Source organism: Rhopalosiphum padi, unplaced genomic scaffold, assembly GCF_020882245.1.
Source record: "Rhopalosiphum padi isolate XX-2018 unplaced genomic scaffold, ASM2088224v1 scaffold1, whole genome shotgun sequence".
NCBI lineage: Eukaryota > Metazoa > Arthropoda > Insecta > Hemiptera > Aphididae > Rhopalosiphum > Rhopalosiphum padi.
The window spans coordinates 2,762,170-2,783,522 of NW_026869996.1; positions in this window are offsets into that span (position 1 = coordinate 2,762,170).

The window sequence follows — 21,353 nt, forward strand, 5'->3', positions numbered from 1 at the left end:
TTGTTAAATTTAATGTATTTGATGGTTTTAAATCTTTATTATTGGGGGTTGTTAAGGAAAAATGTTAAATTTAATTTATTTGATGGATTTAAATCAATTATTATGGGGTTTTTTTGATGAATTAATGGTTTTTTTTAATACATATTAAGGAAATTTCTGGTTTTTAATCATTTATGATGGGGGTTTGTTAAGGAAAAATGTTAAATTTAATGTATTTGATGGTTTTAAATCTTTATTATTGGGGGTTGTTAAGGAAAAATATTAAATTTAATTTATTTGATGGATTTAAATCAATTATTATGGGGTTTTTTGATGAATTAATGGTTTTTTTAATACATTTTAAGGAAATTTCTGGTTTTTAATCATTTATTATGGGGGTTTGTTAAGGAAAAATGTTAAATTTAATGTATTTGATGGTTTTAAATCGGTTATTATTGGGGGTTGTTAAGGAAAAATGTTAAATTTAATGTATTTGATGGTTTTAAATCGGTTATTATTGGGGGTTGTTAAGGAAAAATGTTAAATTTAATTTATTTGATGGATTTAAATCAATTATTATGGGGTTTTTTGATGAATTAATGGCTTTTTTAATACATATTAAGGAAATTTCTGGTTTTTAATCATTTATGATGGGGGTTTGTTAAGGAAAAATGTTAAATTTAATTTATTTGATGGATTTAAATCAATTATTATGGGGGTTTTTTGATGAATTAATGGTTTTTTTAATAAATTTTAAGGAAATTTCTGGTTTTTAATCATTTATTATGGGGGGTTGTTAAGGAAAAATGTTAAATTTAATTTATTTGATGGATTTAAATCAATTATTATGGGGTTTTTTGACGAATTAATGGTTTTTTTAATACATTTTAAGGAAATTTCTGGTTTTTAATAATTTATTATGGGGGTTTGTTAAGGAAAAATGTTAAATTTAATTTATTTGATGGTTTTAAATCAATTATTATGGGGTTTTTTGATGAATTAATGGTTTTTTTTAATACATTTTAAGGAAATTTCTGGTTTTTAATCATTTATTATGGGGGGTTGTTAAGGAAAAATGTTAAATTTAATTTAATTGATGGATTTAAATCAATTATTATGGGTTTTTTTTGATGAATTAATGGTTTTTTTAATACATATTAAGGAAATTTCTGGTTTTTAATCATTTATTATGGGGGGTTGTTAAGGAAAAATGTTAAATTTAATTTAATTGATGGCTTTAAATAAATTATTATGGGTTTTTTTTGATGAATTAATGGTTTTTTTTAATACATTTTAAGGAAATTTCTGGTTTTAAATCGTTTATTATTGGGGGTTGTTAAGGAAAAATGTTAAATTTAATGTATTTGATGGTTTTAAATCTTTATTATTGGGAATTGTTAAGGAAAAATGTTATATTTAATTTATTTGATGGATTTAAATCAATTATTTTGGGGTTTTTTGATGAATTAATGGTTTTTTTAATACATTTTAAGGAAATTTCTGGTTTTTAATCATTTATTGTGGGGGGTTGTTAAGGAAAAATGTTAAATTTAATTTATTTGATGGATTTAAATCAATTATTATGGGGTTTTTTGATGAATTAATGGTTTTTTTAATACATTTTAAGGAAATTTCTGGTTTTAAATCGTTTATTATTGGGGGTTGTTAAGGAAAAATGTTAAATTTAATGTATTTGATGGTTTTAAATCGGTTATTATTGGGGGTTGTTAAGGAAAAATGTTAAATTTAATGTATTTGATGGTTTTAAATCGGTTATTATTAGGGGTTGTTAAGGAAAAATGTTAAATTTAACTTATTTGATGGATATAAATCAATTATTATGGGGTTTTTTGACGAATTAATGGTTTTTTTAATACATTTTAAGGAAATTTCTGGATTTTAATCATTTATTATGGGGGTTTGTTAAGGAAAAATGTTAAATTTAATGTATTTGATGGTTTTAAATCGTTTATTATTAGGGGTTGTTAAGGAAAAATGTTAAATTTAATTTATTTCATAGATTTAAATCAATAATTATGGGGTTTTTTGACGAATTAATGGTTTTTTTTAATACATTTTAAGGAAATTTCTGGTTTTTAATCATTTATTATGGGGGTTTGTTAAGGAAAAATGTTAAATTTAATTTATTTGATGGATTTAAATCATCTATTATGGGGTTTTTTGATGAATTAATGGTTTTTTTTAATACATTTTAAGGAAATTTCTGGTTTTTAATCATTTATTATGGGGGGTTGTTAAGGAAAAATGTTAAATTTAATTTAATTGATGGATTTAAATCAATTATTATGGGTTTTTTTGATGAATTAATGGTTTTTTTTAATACATTTTAAGGAAATTTCTGGTTTTAAATCGTTTATTATTGGGGGTTGTTAAGGAAAAATGTTAAATTTAATGTATTTGATGGTTTTAAATCGGTTATTATTGGGGGTTGTTAAGGAAAATTGTTAAATTTAATGTATTTGATGGTTTTAAATCGGTTATTATTAGGGGTTGTTAAGGAAAAATGTTAAATTTAATTTATTTGATGGATTTAAATCAATTATTATGGGGTTTTTTTGATGAATTAATGGTTTTTTTTAATACATATTAAGGAAATTTCTGGTTTTTAATCATTTATGATGGGGGTTTGTTAAGGAAAAATGTAAAATTTAATGTATTTGATGGTTTTAAATCTTTATTATTGGGGGTTGTTAAGGAAAAATGTTAAATTTAATTTATTTGATGGATTTAAATCAATTATTATGGGGGTTTTTTTGATGAATTAATGGTTTTTTTAATACATTTTAAGGAAATTTCTGGTTTTTAATCATTTATTATGGGGGTTTGTTAAGGAAAAATGTTAAATTTAATGTATTTGATGGTTTTAAATCGGTTATTATTGGGGGTTGTTAAGGAAAAATGTTAAATTTAATGTATTTGATGGTTTTAAATCGGTTATTATTGGGGGTTGTTAAGGAAAAATGTTAAATTTAATTTATTTGATGGATTTAAATCAATTATTATGGGGTTTTTTGATGAATTAATGGCTTTTTTTAATACATATTAAGGAAATTTCTGGTTTTTAATCATTTATGATGGGGGTTTGTTAAGGAAAAATGTTAAATTTAATTTATTTGATGGATTTAAATCAATTATTATGGGGTTTTTTGATGAATTAATGGTTTTTTTAATAAATTTTAAGGAAATTTCTGGTTTTTAATCATTTATTATGGGGGGGTTGTTAAGGAAAAATGTTAAATTTAATTTATTTGATGGATTTAAATCAATTATTATGGGGTTTTTTGACGAATTAATGGTTTTTTTTAATACATTTTAAGGAAATTTCTGGTTTTTAATAATTTATTATGGGGGTTTGTTAAGGAAAAATGTTAAATTTAATTTATTTGATGGTTTTAAATCAATTATTATGGGGTTTTTTTGATGAATTAATGGTTTTTTTAATACATTTTAAGGAAATTTCTGGTTTTTAATCATTTATTATGGGGGGTTGTTAAGGAAAAATGTTAAATTTAATTTAATTGATGGATTTAAATCAATTATTATGGGTTTTTTTTGATGAATTAATGGTTTTTTTAATACATATTAAGGAAATTTCTGGTTTTTAATCATTTATTATGGGGGGTTGTTAAGGAAAAATGTTAAATTTAATTTAATTGATGGCTTTAAATAAATTATTATGGGTTTTTTTTGATGAATTAATGGTTTTTTTTAATACATTTTAAGGAAATTTCTGGTTTTAAATCGTTTATTATTGGGGGTTGTTAAGGAAAAATGTTAAATTTAATGTATTTGATGGTTTTAAATCTTTATTATTGGGAATTGTTAAGGAAAAATGTTATATTTAATTTATTTGATTGATTTAAATCAATTATTTTGGGGTTTTTTGATGAATTAATGGTTTTTTTAATACATTTTAAGGAAATTTCTGGTTTTTAATCATTTATTGTGGGGGGTTGTTAAGGAAAAATGTTAAATTTAATTTATTTGATGGATTTAAATCAATTATTATGGGGTTTTTTGATGAATTAATGGTTTTTTTTAATACATTTTAAGGAAATTTCTGGTTTTAAATCGTTTATTATTGGGGGTTGTTAAGGAAAAATGTTAAATTTAATGTATTTGATGGTTTTAAATCGGTTATTATTAGGGGTTGTTAAGGAAAAATGTTAAATTTAACTTATTTGATGGATATAAATCAATTATTATGGGGTTTTTTGACGAATTAATGGTTTTTTTAATACATTTTAAGGAAATTTCTGGATTTTAATCATTTATTATGGGGGTTTGTTAAGGAAAAATGTTAAATTTAATGTATTTGATGGTTTTAAATCGTTTATTATTAGGGGTTGTTAAGGAAAAATGTTAAATTTAATGTATTTGATGGTTTTAAATAGTTTTTTATTGGGGGTTGTTAAGGAAAAACGTTAAATTTAATTTATTTGATGGATATAAATCAATAATTATGGGGTTTTTTGATGAATTAATGGTTTTTTTAATAAATTTTAAGGAAATTTCTGGTTTTTAATCATTTATTATGGGGGTTGTTAAGGAAAAATGTTAAATTTAATTTATTTGATGGATTTAAATCAATTATTATGGGGTTTTTTGATGAATTAATGGTTTTTTTAATAAATTTTAAGGAAATTTCTGGTTTTTAATCATTTATTGTGGGGGGTTGTTAAGGAAAAATGTTAAATTTAATTTAATTGATGGATTTAAATCAATTATTATGGGTTTTTTTGATGAATTAATGGTTTTTTTTAATACATTTTAAGGAAATTTCTGGTTTTAAATCGTTTATTATTGGGGGTTGTTAAGGAAAAATGTTAAATTTAATGTATTTGATGGTTTTAAATCGGTTATTATTGGGGGTTGTTAAGGAAAAATGTTAAATTTAATTTATTTGATGGATTTAAATCAATTATTATGGGGTTTTTTGATGAATTAATGGTTTTTTTAATACATATTAAGGAAATTTCTGGTTTTTAATCATTTATGATGGGGGTTTGTTAGGGAAAAATGTTAAATTTAATGTATTTGATGGTTTTAAATCTTTATTATTGGGGGTTGTTAAGGAAAAATGTTAAATTTAATTTATTTGATGGATTTAAATCAATTATTATGGGGTTTTTTGATGAATTAATGGTTTTTTTAATACATTTTAAGGAAATTTCTGGTTTTTAATCATTTATTATGGGGGTTTGTTAAGGAAAAATGTTAAATTTAATTTATTTGATGGATTTAAATCATCTATTATGAGGTTTTTTGATGAATTAATGGTTTTTTTTAATACATTTTAAGGAAATTTCTGGTTTTTAATCATTTATTATGGGGGGTTGTTAAGGAAAAATGTTAAATTTAATTTAATTGATGGATTTAAATCAATTATTATGGGTTTTTTTGATGAATTAATGGTTTTTTTAATACATTTTAAGGAAATTTCTGGTTTTAAATCGTTTATTATTGGGGGTTGTTAAGGAAAAATGTTAAATTTAATGTATTTGATGGTTTTAAATCGGTTATTATTGGGGGTTGTTAAGGAAAAATGTTAAATTTAATGTATTTGATGGTTTTAAATCGGTTATTATTAGGGGTTGTTAAGGAAAAATGTTAAATTTAATTTATTTGATGGATTTAAATCAATTATTATGGGGTTTTTTGATGAATTAATGGTTTTTTTTAATACATATTAAGGAAATTTCTGGTTTTTAATCATTTATGATGGGGGTTTGTTAAGGAAAAATGTTAAATTTAATGTATTTGATGGTTTTAAATCTTTATTATTGGGGGTTGTTAAGGAAAAATGTTAAATTTAATTTATTTGATGGATTTAAATCAATTATTATGGGGTTTTTTGATGAATTAATGGTTTTTTAATACATTTTAAGGAAATTTCTGGTTTTTAATCATTTATTATGGGGGTTTGTTAAGGAAAAATGTTAAATTTAATGTATTTGATGGTTTTAAATCGGTTATTATTGGGGGTTGTTAAGGAAAAATGTTAAATTTAATGTATTTGATGGTTTTAAATCGGTTATTATTAGGGGTTGTTAAGGAAAAATGTTAAATTTAATTTATTTGATGGATTTAAATCAATTATTATGGGGTTTTTTGATGAATTAATGGCTTTTTTAATACATATTAAGGAAATTTCTGGTTTTTAATCATTTATGATGGGGGTTTGTTAGGGAAAAATGTTAAATTTAATGTATTTGATGGTTTTAAATCTTTATTATTGGGGGTTGTTAAGGAAAAATGTTAAATTTAATTTATTTGATGGATTTAAATCAATTATTATGGGGTTTTTTGATGAATTAATGGTTTTTTTAATACATTTTAAGGAAATTTCTGGTTTTTAATCATTTATTATGGGGGTTTGTTAAGGAAAAATGTTAAATTTAATTTATTTGATGGATTTAAATCATCTATTATGAGGTTTTTTGATGAATTAATGGTTTTTTTAATACATTTTAAGGAAATTTCTGGTTTTTAATCATTTATTATGGGGGGTTGTTAAGGAAAAATGTTAAATTTAATTTAATTGATGGATTTAAATCAATTATTATGGGTTTTTTTTGATGAATTAATGGTTTTTTTAATACATTTTAAGGAAATTTCTGGTTTTAAATCGTTTATTATTGGGGGTTGTTAAGGAAAAATGTTAAATTTAATGTATTTGATGGTTTTAAATCGGTTATTATTGGGGGTTGTTAAGGAAAAATGTTAAATTTAATGTATTTGATGGTTTTAAATCGGTTATTATTAGGGGTTGTTAAGGAAAAATGTTAAATTTAATTTATTTGATGGATTTAAATCAATTATTATGGGGTTTTTTGATGAATTAATGGTTTTTTTAATACATATTAAGGAAATTTCTGGTTTTTAATCATTTATGATGGGGGTTTGTTAAGGAAAAATGTTAAATTTAATGTATTTGATGGTTTTAAATCTTTATTATTGGGGGTTGTTAAGGAAAAATGTTAAATTTAATTTATTTGATGGATTTAAATCAATTATTATGGGGTTTTTTTGATGAATTAATGGTTTTTTTAATACATTTTAAGGAAATTTCTGGTTTTTAATCATTTATTATGGGGGTTTGTTAAGGAAAAATGTTAAATTTAATGTATTTGATGGTTTTAAATCGGTTATTATTGGGGGTTGTTAAGGAAAAATGTTAAATTTAATGTATTTGATGGTTTTAAATCGGTTATTATTAGGGGTTGTTAAGGAAAAATGTTAAATTTAATTTATTTGATGGATTTAAATCAATTATTATGGGGTTTTTTGATGAATTAATGGCTTTTTTAATACATATTAAGGAAATTTCTGGTTTTTAATCATTTATGATGGGGGTTTGTTAAGGAAAAATGTTAAATTTAATTTATTTGATGGATTTAAATCAATTATTATGGGGTTTTTTGATGAATTAATGGTTTTTTTTAATAAATTTTAAGGAAAAATCTGGTTTTTAATCATTTATTATGGGGGGTTGTTAAGGAAAAATGTTAAATTTAATTTAATTGATGGATTTAAATCAATTATTATGGGTTTTTTTGATGAATTAATGGTTTTTTTAATACATTTTAAGGAAATTTCTGGTTTTAAATCGTTTATTATTGGGGGGTTGTTAAGGAAAAATGTTAAATTTAATGTATTTGATGGCTTTAAATAAATTATTATGGGTTTTTTTTGATGAATTAATGGTTTTTTTAATACATTTTAAGGAAATTTCTGGTTTTAAATCGTTTATTATTGGGGGTTGTTAAGGAAAAATGTTAAATTTAATGTATTTGATGGTTTTAAATCTTTATTATTGGGGGTTGTTAAGGAAAAATGTTAAATTTAATTTATTTGATGGATTTAAATCAATTATTATGGGGTTTTTTGATGAATTAATGGCTTTTTTAATACATATTAAGGAAATTTCTGGTTTTTAATCATTTATGATGGGGGTTTGTTAAGGAAAAATGTTAAATTTAATTTATTTGATGGATTTAAATCAATTATTATGGGGTTTTTTTGATGAATTAATGGTTTTTTTAATAAATTTTAAGGAAAAATCTGGTTTTTAATCATTTATTATTGGGGGTTGTTAAGGAAAAATGTTAAATTTAATGTATTTGATGGTTTTAAATCTTTATTATTGGGGGTTGTTAAGGAAAAATGTTAAATTTAATTTATTTGATGGATTTAAATCAATTATTATGGGGTTTTTTGATGAATTAATGGTTTTTTAATACATTTTAAGGAAATTTCTGGTTTTTAATCATTTATTATGGGGGTTTGTTAAGGAAAAATGTTAAATTTAATGTATTTGATGGTTTTAAATCGGTTATTATTGGGGGTTGTTAAGGAAAAATGTTAAATTTAATGTATTTGATGGTTTTAAATCGGTTATTATTAGGGGTTGTTAAGGAAAAATGTTAAATTTAATTTATTTGATGGATTTAAATCAATTATTATGGGGTTTTTTGATGAATTAATGGCTTTTTTAATACATATTAAGGAAATTTCTGGTTTTTAATCATTTATGATGGGGGTTTGTTAAGGAAAAATGTTAAATTTAATTTATTTGATGGATTTAAATCAATTATTATGGGGTTTTTTGATGAATTAATGGTTTTTTTTAATAAATTTTAAGGAAAAATCTGGTTTTTAATCATTTATAATGGGGGGTTGTTAAGGAAAAATGTTAAATTTAATTTAATTGATGGATTTAAATCAATTATTATGGGTTTTTTTTGATGAATTAATGGTTTTTTTTAATACATTTTAAGGAAATTTCTGGTTTTAAATCGTTTATTATTGGGGGTTGTTAAGGAAAAATGTTAAATTTAATGTATTTGATGGCTTTAAATAAATTATTATGGGTTTTTTTTGATGAATTAATGGTTTTTTTAATACATTTTAAGGAAATTTCTGGTTTTAAATCGTTTATTATTGGGGGTTGTTAAGGAAAAATGTTAAATTTAATGTATTTGATGGTTTTAAATCTTTATTATTGGGGGTTGTTAAGGAAAAATGTTAAATTTAATTTATTTGATGGATTTAAATCAATTATTTTGGGGTTTTTTGATGAATTAATGGTTTTTTTAATACATTTTAAGGAAATTTCTGGTTTTTAATCATTTATTATGGGGGTTTGTTAAGGAAAAATGTTAAATTTAATTTATTTGATGGATTTAAATCATCTATTATGAGGTTTTTTGATGAATTAATGGTTTTTTTAATACATTTTAAGGAAATTTCTGGTTTTTAATCATTTATTATGGGGGGTTGTTAAGGAAAAATGTTAAATTTAATTTAATTGATGGATTTAAATCAATTATTATGGGTTTTTTTTGATGAATTAATGGTTTTTTTAATACATTTTAAGGAAATTTCTGGTTTTAAATCGTTTATTATTGGGGGTTGTTAAGGAAAAATGTTAAATTTAATGTATTTGATGGTTTTAAATCGGTTATTATTGGGGGTTGTTAAGGAAAAATGTTAAATTTAATGTATTTGATGGTTTTAAATCGGTTATTATTAGGGGTTGTTAAGGAAAAATGTTAAATTTAATTTATTTGATGGATTTAAATCAATTATTATGGGGTTTTTTGATGAATTAATGGTTTTTTTTAATACATATTAAGGAAATTTCTGGTTTTTAATCATTAATGATGGGGGTTTGTTAAGGAAAAATGTTAAATTTAATGTATTTGATGGTTTTAAATCTTTATTATTGGGGGTTGTTAAGGAAAAATGTTAAATTTAATTTATTTGATGGATTTAAATCAATTATTATGGGGTTTTTTGATGAATTAATGGTTTTTTAATACATTTTAAGGAAATTTCTGGTTTTTAATCATTTATTATGGGGGTTTGTTAAGGAAAAATGTTAAATTTAATGTATTTGATGGTTTTTAAATCGGTTATTATTGGGGGTTGTTAAGGAAAAATGTTAAATTTAATGTATTTGATGGTTTTAAATCGGTTATTATTAGGGGTTGTTAAGGAAAAATGTTAAATTTAATTTATTTGATGGATTTAAATCAATTATTATGGGGTTTTTTGATGAATTAATGGCTTTTTTTAATACATATTAAGGAAATTTCTGGTTTTTAATCATTTATTATGGGGGGTTGTTAAGGAAAAATGTTAAATTTAATTTAATTGATGGATTTAAATCAATTATTATGGGTTTTTTTGATGAATTAATGGTTTTTTTAATACATTTTAAGGAAATTTCTGGTTTTAAATCGTTTATTATTGGGGGTTGTTAAGGAAAAATGTTAAATTTAATGTATTTGATGGCTTTAAATAAATTATTATGGGTTTTTTTGATGAATTAATGGTTTTTTTTAATACATTTTAAGGAAATTTCTGGTTTTAAATCGTTTATTATTGGGGGTTGTTAAGGAAAAATGTTAAATTTAATGTATTTGATGGTTTTAAATCTTTATTATTGGGGGTTGTTAAGGAAAAATGTTAAATTTAATTTATTTGATGGATTTAAATCAATTATTATGGGGTTTTTTGATGAATTAATGGCTTTTTTAATACATATTAAGGAAATTTCTGGTTTTTAATCATTTATGATGGGGGTTTGTTAAGGAAAAATGTTAAATTTAATTTATTTGATGGATTTAAATCAATTATTATGGGGTTTTTTGATGAATTAATGGTTTTTTTTAATAAATTTTAAGGAAAAATCTGGTTTTTAATCATTTATTATTGGGGGTTGTTAAGGAAAAATGTTAAATTTAATGTATTTGATGGTTTTAAATCTTTATTATTGGGGGTTGTTAAGGAAAAATGTTAAATTTAATTTATTTGATGGATTTAAATCAATTATTATGGGGTTTTTTGATGAATTAATGGTTTTTTAATACATTTTAAGGAAATTTCTGGTTTTTAATCATTTATTATGGGGGTTTGTTAAGGAAAAATGTTAAATTTAATGTATTTGATGGTTTTAAATCGGTTATTATTGGGGGTTGTTAAGGAAAAATGTTAAATTTAATGTATTTGATGGTTTTAAATCGGTTATTATTAGGGGTTGTTAAGGAAAAATGTTAAATTTAATTTATTTGATGGATTTAAATCAATTATTATGGGGTTTTTTGATGAATTAATGGCTTTTTTAATACATATTAAGGAAATTTCTGGTTTTTAATCATTTATGATGGGGGTTTGTTAAGGAAAAATGTTAAATTTAATTTATTTGATGGATTTAAATCAATTATTATGGGGTTTTTTGATGAATTAATGGTTTTTTTTAATAAATTTTAAGGAAAAATCTGGTTTTTAATCATTTATAATGGGGGGTTGTTAAGGAAAAATGTTAAATTTAATTTAATTGATGGATTTAAATCAATTATTATGGGTTTTTTTTGATGAATTAATGGTTTTTTTTAATACATTTTAAGGAAATTTCTGGTTTTAAATCGTTTATTATTGGGGGTTGTTAAGGAAAAATGTTAAATTTAATGTATTTGATGGCTTTAAATAAATTATTATGGGTTTTTTTTGATGAATTAATGGTTTTTTTAATACATTTTAAGGAAATTTCTGGTTTTAAATCGTTTATTATTGGGGGTTGTTAAGGAAAAATGTTAAATTTAATGTATTTGATGGTTTTAAATCTTTATTATTGGGGGTTGTTAAGGAAAAATGTTAAATTTAATTTATTTGATGGATTTAAATCAATTATTTTGGGGTTTTTTGATGAATTAATGGTTTTTTTAATACATTTTAAGGAAATTTCTGGTTTTTAATCATTTATTATGGGGGTTTGTTAAGGAAAAATGTTAAATTTAATTTATTTGATGGATTTAAATCATCTATTATGAGGTTTTTTGATGAATTAATGGTTTTTTTTAATACATTTTAAGGAAATTTCTGGTTTTTAATCATTTATTATGGGGGGTTGTTAAGGAAAAATGTTAAATTTAATTTAATTGATGGATTTAAATCAATTATTATGGGTTTTTTTTGATGAATTAATGGTTTTTTTAATACATTTTAAGGAAATTTCTGGTTTTAAATCGTTTATTATTGGGGGTTGTTAAGGAAAAATGTTAAATTTAATGTATTTGATGGTTTTAAATCTTTATTATTGGGGGTTGTTAAGGAAAAATGTTAAATTTAATTTATTTGATGGATTTAAATCAATTATTATGGGGTTTTTTTGATGAATTAATGGTTTTTTTAATACATTTTAAGGAAATTTCTGGTTTTTAATCATTTATTATGGGGGTTTGTTAAGGAAAAATGTTAAATTTAATGTATTTGATGGTTTTAAATCGGTTATTATTGGGGGTTGTTAAGGAAAAATGTTAAATTTAATGTATTTGATGGTTTTAAATCGGTTATTATTAGGGGTTGTTAAGGAAAAATGTTAAATTTAATTTATTTGATGGATTTAAATCAATTATTATGGGGTTTTTTGATGAATTAATGGCTTTTTTAATACATATTAAGGAAATTTCTGGTTTTTAATCATTTATTATGGGGGGTTGTTAAGGAAAAATGTTAAATTTAATTTAATTGATGGATTTAAATCAATTATTATGGGTTTTTTTGATGAATTAATGGTTTTTTTTAATACATTTTAAGGAAATTTCTGGTTTTAAATCGTTTATTATTGGGGGTTGTTAAGGAAAAATGTTAAATTTAATGTATTTGATGGCTTTAAATAAATTATTATGGGTTTTTTTTGATGAATTAATGGTTTTTTTTAATACATTTTAAGGAAATTTCTGGTTTTAAATCGTTTATTATTGGGGGTTGTTAAGGAAAAATGTTAAATTTAATGTATTTGATGGTTTTAAATCTTTATTATTGGGGGTTGTTAAGGAAAAATGTTAAATTTAATTTATTTGATGGATTTAAATCAATTATTATGGGGTTTTTTGATGAATTAATGGCTTTTTTAATACATATTAAGGAAATTTCTGGTTTTTAATCATTTATGATGGGGGTTTGTTAAGGAAAAATGTTAAATTTAATTTATTTGATGGATTTAAATCAATTATTATGGGGTTTTTTGATGAATTAATGGTTTTTTTTAATAAATTTTAAGGAAAAATCTGGTTTTTAATCATTTATTATTGGGGGTTGTTAAGGAAAAATGTTAAATTTAATGTATTTGATGGTTTTAAATCTTTATTATTGGGGGTTGTTAAGGAAAAATGTTAAATTTAATTTATTTGATGGATTTAAATCAATTATTATGGGGTTTTTTGATGAATTAATGGTTTTTTAATACATTTTAAGGAAATTTCTGGTTTTTATCATTTATTATGGGGGTTTGTTAAGGAAAAATGTTAAATTTAATGTATTTGATGGTTTTAAATCGGTTATTATTGGGGGTTGTTAAGGAAAAATGTTAAATTTAATGTATTTGATGGTTTTAAATCGGTTATTATTAGGGGTTGTTAAGGAAAAATGTTAAATTTAATTTATTTGATGGATTTAAATCAATTATTATGGGGTTTTTTGATGAATTAATGGCTTTTTTAATACATATTAAGGAAATTTCTGGTTTTTAATCATTTATGATGGGGGTTTGTTAAGGAAAAATGTTAAATTTAATTTATTTGATGGATTTAAATCAATTATTATGGGGTTTTTTGATGAATTAATGGTTTTTTTTAATAAATTTTAAGGAAAAATCTGGTTTTTAATCATTTATTATGGGGGGTTGTTAAGGAAAAATGTTAAATTTAATTTAATTGATGGATTTAAATCAATTATTATGGGTTTTTTTGATGAATTAATGGTTTTTTTAATACATTTTAAGGAAATTTCTGGTTTTAAATCGTTTATTATTGGGGGTTGTTAAGGAAAAATGTTAAATTTAATGTATTTGATGGCTTTAAATAAATTATTATGGGTTTTTTTGATGAATTAATGGCTTTTTTAATACATATTAAGGAAATTTCTGGTTTTTAATCATTTATGATGGGGGTTTGTTAAGGAAAAATGTTAAATTTAATGTATTTGATGGTTTTAAATCGGTTATTATTGGGGGTTGTTAAGGAAAAATGTTAAATTTAATGTATTTGATGGTTTTAAATCGGTTATTATTGGGGGTTGTTAAGGAAAAATGTTAAATTTAATTTATTTGATGGATTTAAATCAATTATTATGGGGTTTTTTGATGAATTAATGGTTTTTTTTAATAAATTTTAAGGAAATTTCTGGTTTTTAATCATTTATTATGGAGGGTTGTTAAGGAAAAATGTTAAATTTAATTTATTTGATGGATTTAAATCAATTATTATGGGGTTTTTTGATGAATTAATGGTTTTTTTTAATACATTTTAATGAAATTTCTGGTTTTAAATCGTTTATTATTGGGGGTTGTTAAGGAAAAATGTTAAATTTAATGTATTTGATGGTTTTAAATCGGTTATTATTGGGGGTTGTTAAGGAAAAATGTTAAATTTAATGTATTTGATGGTTTTAAATCGGTTATTATTAGGGGTTGTTAAGGAAAAATGTTAAATTTAACTTATTTGATGGATATAAATCAATTATTATGGGGTTTTTTTGACGAATTAATGGTTTTTTAATACATTTTAAGGAAATTTCTGGATTTTAATCATTTATTATGGGGGTTTGTTAAGGAAAAATGTTAAATTTAATGTATTTGATGGTTTTTAAATAGTTTTTTATTGGGGGTTGTTAAGGAAAAACGTTAAATTTAATTTATTTGATGGATATAAATCAATAATTATGGGGTTTTTTGATGAATTAATGGTTTTTTTTAATAAATTTTAAGGAAATTTCTGGTTTTTAATCATTTATTATGGGGGTTGTTAAGGAAAAATGTTAAATTTAATTTATTTGATGGATTTAAATCAATTATTATGGGGTTTTTTGATGAATTAATGGTTTTTTTAATAAATTTTAAGGAAATTTCTGGTTTTAAATCGTTTATTATTGGGGGTTGTTAAGGAAAAATGTTAAATTTAATGTATTTGATGGTTTTAAATCTTTATTATTGGGGGTTGTTAAGGAAAAATGTTAAATTTAATTTATTTGATGGATTTAAATCAATTATTATGGGGTTTTTTGATGAATTAATGGCTTTTTTAATACATATTAAGGAAATTTCTGGTTTTTTAATCATTTATGATGGGGGTTTGTTAAGGAAAAATGTTAAATTTAATTTATTTGATGGATTTAAATCAATTATTATGGGGTTTTTTGATGAATTAATGGTTTTTTTAATAAATTTTAAGGAAAAATCTGGTTTTTAATCATTTATTATTGGGGGTTGTTAAGGAAAAATGTTAAATTTAATGTATTTGATGGTTTTAAATCTTTATTATTGGGGGTTGTTAAGGAAAAATGTTAAATTTAATTTATTTGATGGATTTAAATCAATTATTATGGGGTTTTTTGATGAATTAATGGTTTTTTAATACATTTTAAGGAAATTTCTGGTTTTTATCATTTATTATGGGGGTTTGTTAAGGAAAAATGTTAAATTTAATGTATTTGATGGTTTTAAATCGGTTATTATTGGGGGTTGTTAAGGAAAAATGTTAAATTTAATGTATTTGATGGTTTTAAATCGGTTATTATTAGGGGTTGTTAAGGAAAAATGTTAAATTTAATTTATTTGATGGATTTAAATCAATTATTATGGGGTTTTTTGATGAATTAATGGCTTTTTTAATACATATTAAGGAAATTTCTGGTTTTTAATCATTTATGATGGGGGGTTTGTTAAGGAAAAATGTTAAATTTAATTTATTTGATGGATTTAAATCAATTATTATGGGGTTTTTTTGATGAATTAATGGTTTTTTTTAATAAATTTTAAGGAAAAATCTGGTTTTTAATCATTTATTATGGGGGGTTGTTAAGGAAAAATGTTAAATTTAATTTAATTGATGGATTTAAATCAATTATTATGGGTTTTTTTTGATGAATTAATGGTTTTTTTTAATACATTTTAAGGAAATTTCTGGTTTTTAAATCGTTTATTATTGGGGGTTGTTAAGGAAAAATGTTAAATTTAATGTATTTGATGGCTTTAAATAAATTATTATGGGTTTTTTTTGATGAATTAATGGCTTTTTTAATACATATTAAGGAAATTTCTGGTTTTTAATCATTTATGATGGGGGTTTGTTAAGGAAAAATGTTAAATTTAATGTATTTGATGGTTTTAAATCGGTTATTATTGGGGGTTGTTAAGGAAAAATGTTAAATTTAATGTATTTGATGGTTTTAAATCGGTTATTATTGGGGGTTGTTAAGGAAAAATGTTAAATTTAATTTATTTGATGGATTTAAATCAATTATTATGGGGTTTTTTGATGAATTAATGGTTTTTTTAATAAATTTTAAGGAAATTTCTGGTTTTTAATCATTTATTATGGAGGGTTGTTAAGGAAAAATGTTAAATTTAATTTATTTGATGGATTTAAATCAATTATTATGGGGTTTTTTTGATGAATTAATGGTTTTTTTAATACATTTTAATGAAATTTCTGGTTTTAAATCGTTTATTATTGGGGGTTGTTAAGGAAAAATGTTAAATTTAATGTATTTGATGGTTTTAAATCGGTTATTATTGGGGGTTGTTAAGGAAAAATTTAAATTTAATGTATTTGATGGTTTTAAATCGGTTATTATTAGGGGTTGTTAAGGAAAAATGTTAAATTTAACTTATTTGATGGATATAAATCAATTATTATGGGGTTTTTTGACGAATTAATGGTTTTTTTAATACATTTTAAGGAAATTTCTGGATTTTAATCATTTATTATGGGGGTTTGTTAAGGAAAAATGTTAAATTTAATGTATTTGATGGTTTTAAATAGTTTTTTATTGGGGGTTGTTAAGGAAAAACGTTAAATTTAATTTATTTGATGGATATAAATCAATAATTATGGGGTTTTTTGATGAATTAATGGTTTTTTTAATAAATTTTAAGGAAATTTCTGGTTTTTAATCATTTATTATGGGGGTTGTTAAGGAAAAATGTTAAATTTAATTTATTTGATGGATTTAAATCAATTATTATGGGGTTTTTTGATGAATTAATGGTTTTTTTAATAAATTTTAAGGAAATTTCTGGTTTTTAATCATTTATTATGGGGGGGTTGTTAAGGAAAAATGTTAAATTTAATTAATTGATGGATTTAAATCAATTATTATGGGTTTTTTTTGATGAATTAATGGTTTTTTTAATACATTTTAAGGAAATTTCTGGTTTTAAATCGTTTATTATTGGGGGTTGTTAAGGAAAAATGTTAAATTTAATGTATTTGATGGTTTTAAATCGGTTATTATTGGGGGTTGTTAAGGAAAAATGTTAAATTTAATTTATTTGATGGATTTAAAATCAATTATTATGGGGTTTTTTGATGAATTAATGGTTTTTTTTAATACATATTAAGGAAATTTCTGGTTTTTAATCATTTATGATGGGGGTTTGTTAGGGAAAAATGTTAAATTTAATGTATTTGATGGTTTTAAATCTTTATTATTGGGGGTTGTTAAGGAAAAATGTTAAATTTAATTTATTTGATGGATTTAAAATCAATTATTATGGGGTTTTTTGATGAATTAATGGTTTTTTTAATACATTTTAAGGAAATTTCTGGTTTTTAATCATTTATTATGGGGGTTTGTTAAGGAAAAATGTTAAATTTAATTTATTTGATGGATTTAAATCATCTATTATGAGGTTTTTTGATGAATTAATGGTTTTTTTAATACATTTTAAGGAAATTTCTGGTTTTTAATCATTTATTATGGGGGGTTGTTAAGGAAAAATGTTAAATTTAATTTAATTGATGGATTTAAATCAATTATTATGGGTTTTTTTGATGAATTAATGGTTTTTTTAATACATTTTAAGGAAATTTCTGGTTTTAAATCGTTTATTATTGGGGGTTGTTAAGGAAAAATGTTAAATTTAATGTATTTGATGGTTTTAAATCGGTTATTATTGGGGGTTGTTAAGGAAAAATGTTAAATTTAATGTATTTGATGGTTTTAAATCGGTTATTATTAGGGGTTGTTAAGGAAAAATGTTAAATTTAATTTATTTGATGGATTTAAATCAATTATTATGGGGTTTTTTGATGAATTAATGGTTTTTTTTAATACATATTAAGGAAATTTCTGGTTTTTAATCATTTATGATGGGGGTTTGTTAAGGAAAAATGTTAAATTTAATGTATTTGATGGTTTTAAATCTTTATTATTGGGGGTTGTTAAGGAAAAATGTTAAATTTAATTTATTTGATGGATTTAAATCAATTATTATGGGGTTTTTTTGATGAATTAATGGTTTTTTAATACATTTTAAGGAAATTTCTGGTTTTTAATCATTTATTATGGGGGTTTGTTAAGGAAAAATGTTAAATTTAATGTATTTGATGGTTTTAAAATCGGTTATTATTGGGGGTTGTTAAGGAAAAATGTTAAATTTAATGTATTTGATGGTTTTAAATCGGTTATTATTAGGGGTTGTTAAGGAAAAATGTTAAATTTAATTTATTTGATGGATTTAAATCAATTATTATGGGGTTTTTTGATGAATTAATGGCTTTTTTAATACATATTAAGGAAATTTCTGGTTTTTAATCATTTATGATGGGGGTTTGTTAGGGAAAAATGTTAAATTTAATGTATTTGATGGTTTTAAATCTTTATTATTGGGGGTTGTTAAGGAAAAATGTTAAATTTAATTTATTTGATGGATTTAAATCAATTATTATGGGGTTTTTTGATGAATTAATGGTTTTTTTAATACATTTTAAGGAAATTTCTGGTTTTTAATCATTTATTATGGGGGTTTGTTAAGGAAAAATGTTAAATTTAATTTATTTGATGGATTTAAATCATCTATTATGAGGTTTTTTTGATGAATTAATGGTTTTTTTAATACATTTTAAGGAAATTTCTGGTTTTTAATCATTTATTATGGGGGGTTGTTAAGGAAAAATGTTAAATTTAATTTAATTGATGGATTTAAATCAATTATTATGGGTTTTTTTGATGAATTAATGGTTTTTTTAATACATTTTAAGGAAATTTCTGGTTTTAAATCGTTTATTATTGGGGGTTGTTAAGGAAAAATGTTAAATTTAATGTATTTGATGGTTTTAAATCGGTTATTATTGGGGGTTGTTAAGGAAAAATGTTAAATTTAATGTATTTGATGGATTTAAATCAATTATTATGGGGTTTTTTGATGAATTAATGGCTTTTTTTAATACATATTAAGGAAATTTCTGGTTTTTAATCATTTATGATGGGGGTTTGTTAAGGAAAAATGTTAAATTTAATTTATTTGATGGATTTAAATCAATTATTATGGGGTTTTTTTGATGAATTAATGGTTTTTTTAATAAATTTTAAGGAAAAATCTGGTTTTTAATCATTTATAATGGGGGGTTGTTAAGGAAAAATGTTAAATTTAATTTAATTGATGGATTTAAATCAATTATTATGGGTTTTTTTGATGAATTAATGGTTTTTTTTAATACATTTTAAGGAAATTTCTGGTTTTAAATCGTTTATTATTGGGGGTTGTTAAGGAAAAATGTTAAATTTAATGTATTTGATGGCTTTAAATAAATTATTATGGGTTTTTTTGATGAATTAATGGTTTTTTTAATACATTTTAAGGAAATTTCTGGTTTTAAATCGTTTATTATTGGGGGTTGTTAAGGAAAAATGTTAAATTTAATGTATTTGATGGTTTTAAATCTTTATTATTGGGGGTTGTTAAGGAAAAATGTTAAATTTAATTTATTTGATGGATTTAAATCAATTATTTTGGGGTTTTTTGATGAATTAATGGTTTTTTTAATACATTTTAAGGAAATTTCTGGTTTTTAATCATTTATTATGGGGGTTTGTTAAGGAAAAATGTTAAATTTAATTTATTTGATGGATTTAAATCATCTATTATGAGGTTTTTTTGATGAATTAATGGTTTTTTTAATACATTTTAAGGAAATTTCTGGTTTTTAATCATTTATTATGGGGGGTTGTTAAGGAAAAATGTTAAATTTAATTTAATTGATGGATTTAAATCAATTATTATGGGTTTTTTGATGAATTAATGGTTTTTTTAATACATTTTAAGGAAATTTCTGGTTTTAAATCGTTTATTATTGGGGGTTGTTAAGGAAAAATGTTAAATTTAATGTATTTGATGGTTTTAAATCGGTTATTATTGGGGGTTGTTAAGGAAAAATGTTAAATTTAATGTATTTGATGGTTTTAAATCGGTTATTATTAGGGGTTGTTAAGGAAAAATGTTAAATTTAATTTATTTGATGGATTTAAATCAATTATTATGGGGTTTTTTGATGAATTAATGGTTTTTTTAATACATATTAAGGAAATTTCTGGTTTTTAATCATTAATGATGGGGGTTTGTTAAGGAAAAATGTTAAATTTAATGTATTTGATGGTTTTAAATCTTTATTATTGGGGGTTGTTAAGGAAAAATGTTAAATTTAATTTATTTGATGGATTTAAATCAATTATTATGGGGTTTTTTTGATGAATTAATGGTTTTTTAATACATTTTAAGGAAATTTCTGGTTTTTAATCATTTATTATGGGGGTTTGTTAAGGAAAAATGTTAAATTTAATGTATTTGATGGTTTTAAATCGGTTATTATTGGGGTTGTTAAGGAAAAATGTTAAATTTAATGTATTTGATGGTTTTAAATCGGTTATTATTAGGGGTTGTTAAGGAAAAATGTTAAATTTAATTTATTTGATGGATTTAAATCAATTATTATGGGGTTTTTTGATGAATTAATGGCTTTTTTAATACATATTAAGGAAATTTCTGGTTTTTAATCATTTATGATGGGGGTTTGTTAAGGAAAAATGTTAAATTTAATTTATTTGATGGATTTAAATCAATTATTATGGGGTTTTTTTGATGAATTAATGGTTTTTTTAATAAATTTTAAGGAAAAATCTGGTTTTTTAATCATTTATTATGGGGGGTTGTTAAGGAAAAATGTTAAATTTAATTAATTGATGGATTTAAATCAATTATTATGGGTTTTTTTGATGAATTAATGGTTTTTTTAATACATTTTAAGGAAATTTCTGGTTTTAAATCGTTTATTATTGGGGGTTGTTAAGGAAAAATGTTAAATTTAATGTATTTGATGGCTTTAAATAAATTATTATGGGTTTTTTTGATGAATTAATGGTTTTTTTAATACATTTTAAGGAAATTTCTGGTTTTAAATCGTTTATTATTGGGGGTTGTTAAGGAAAAATGTTAAATTTAATGTATTTGATGGTTTTAAATCTTTATTATTGGGGGTTGTTAAGGAAAAATGTTAAATTTAATTTAT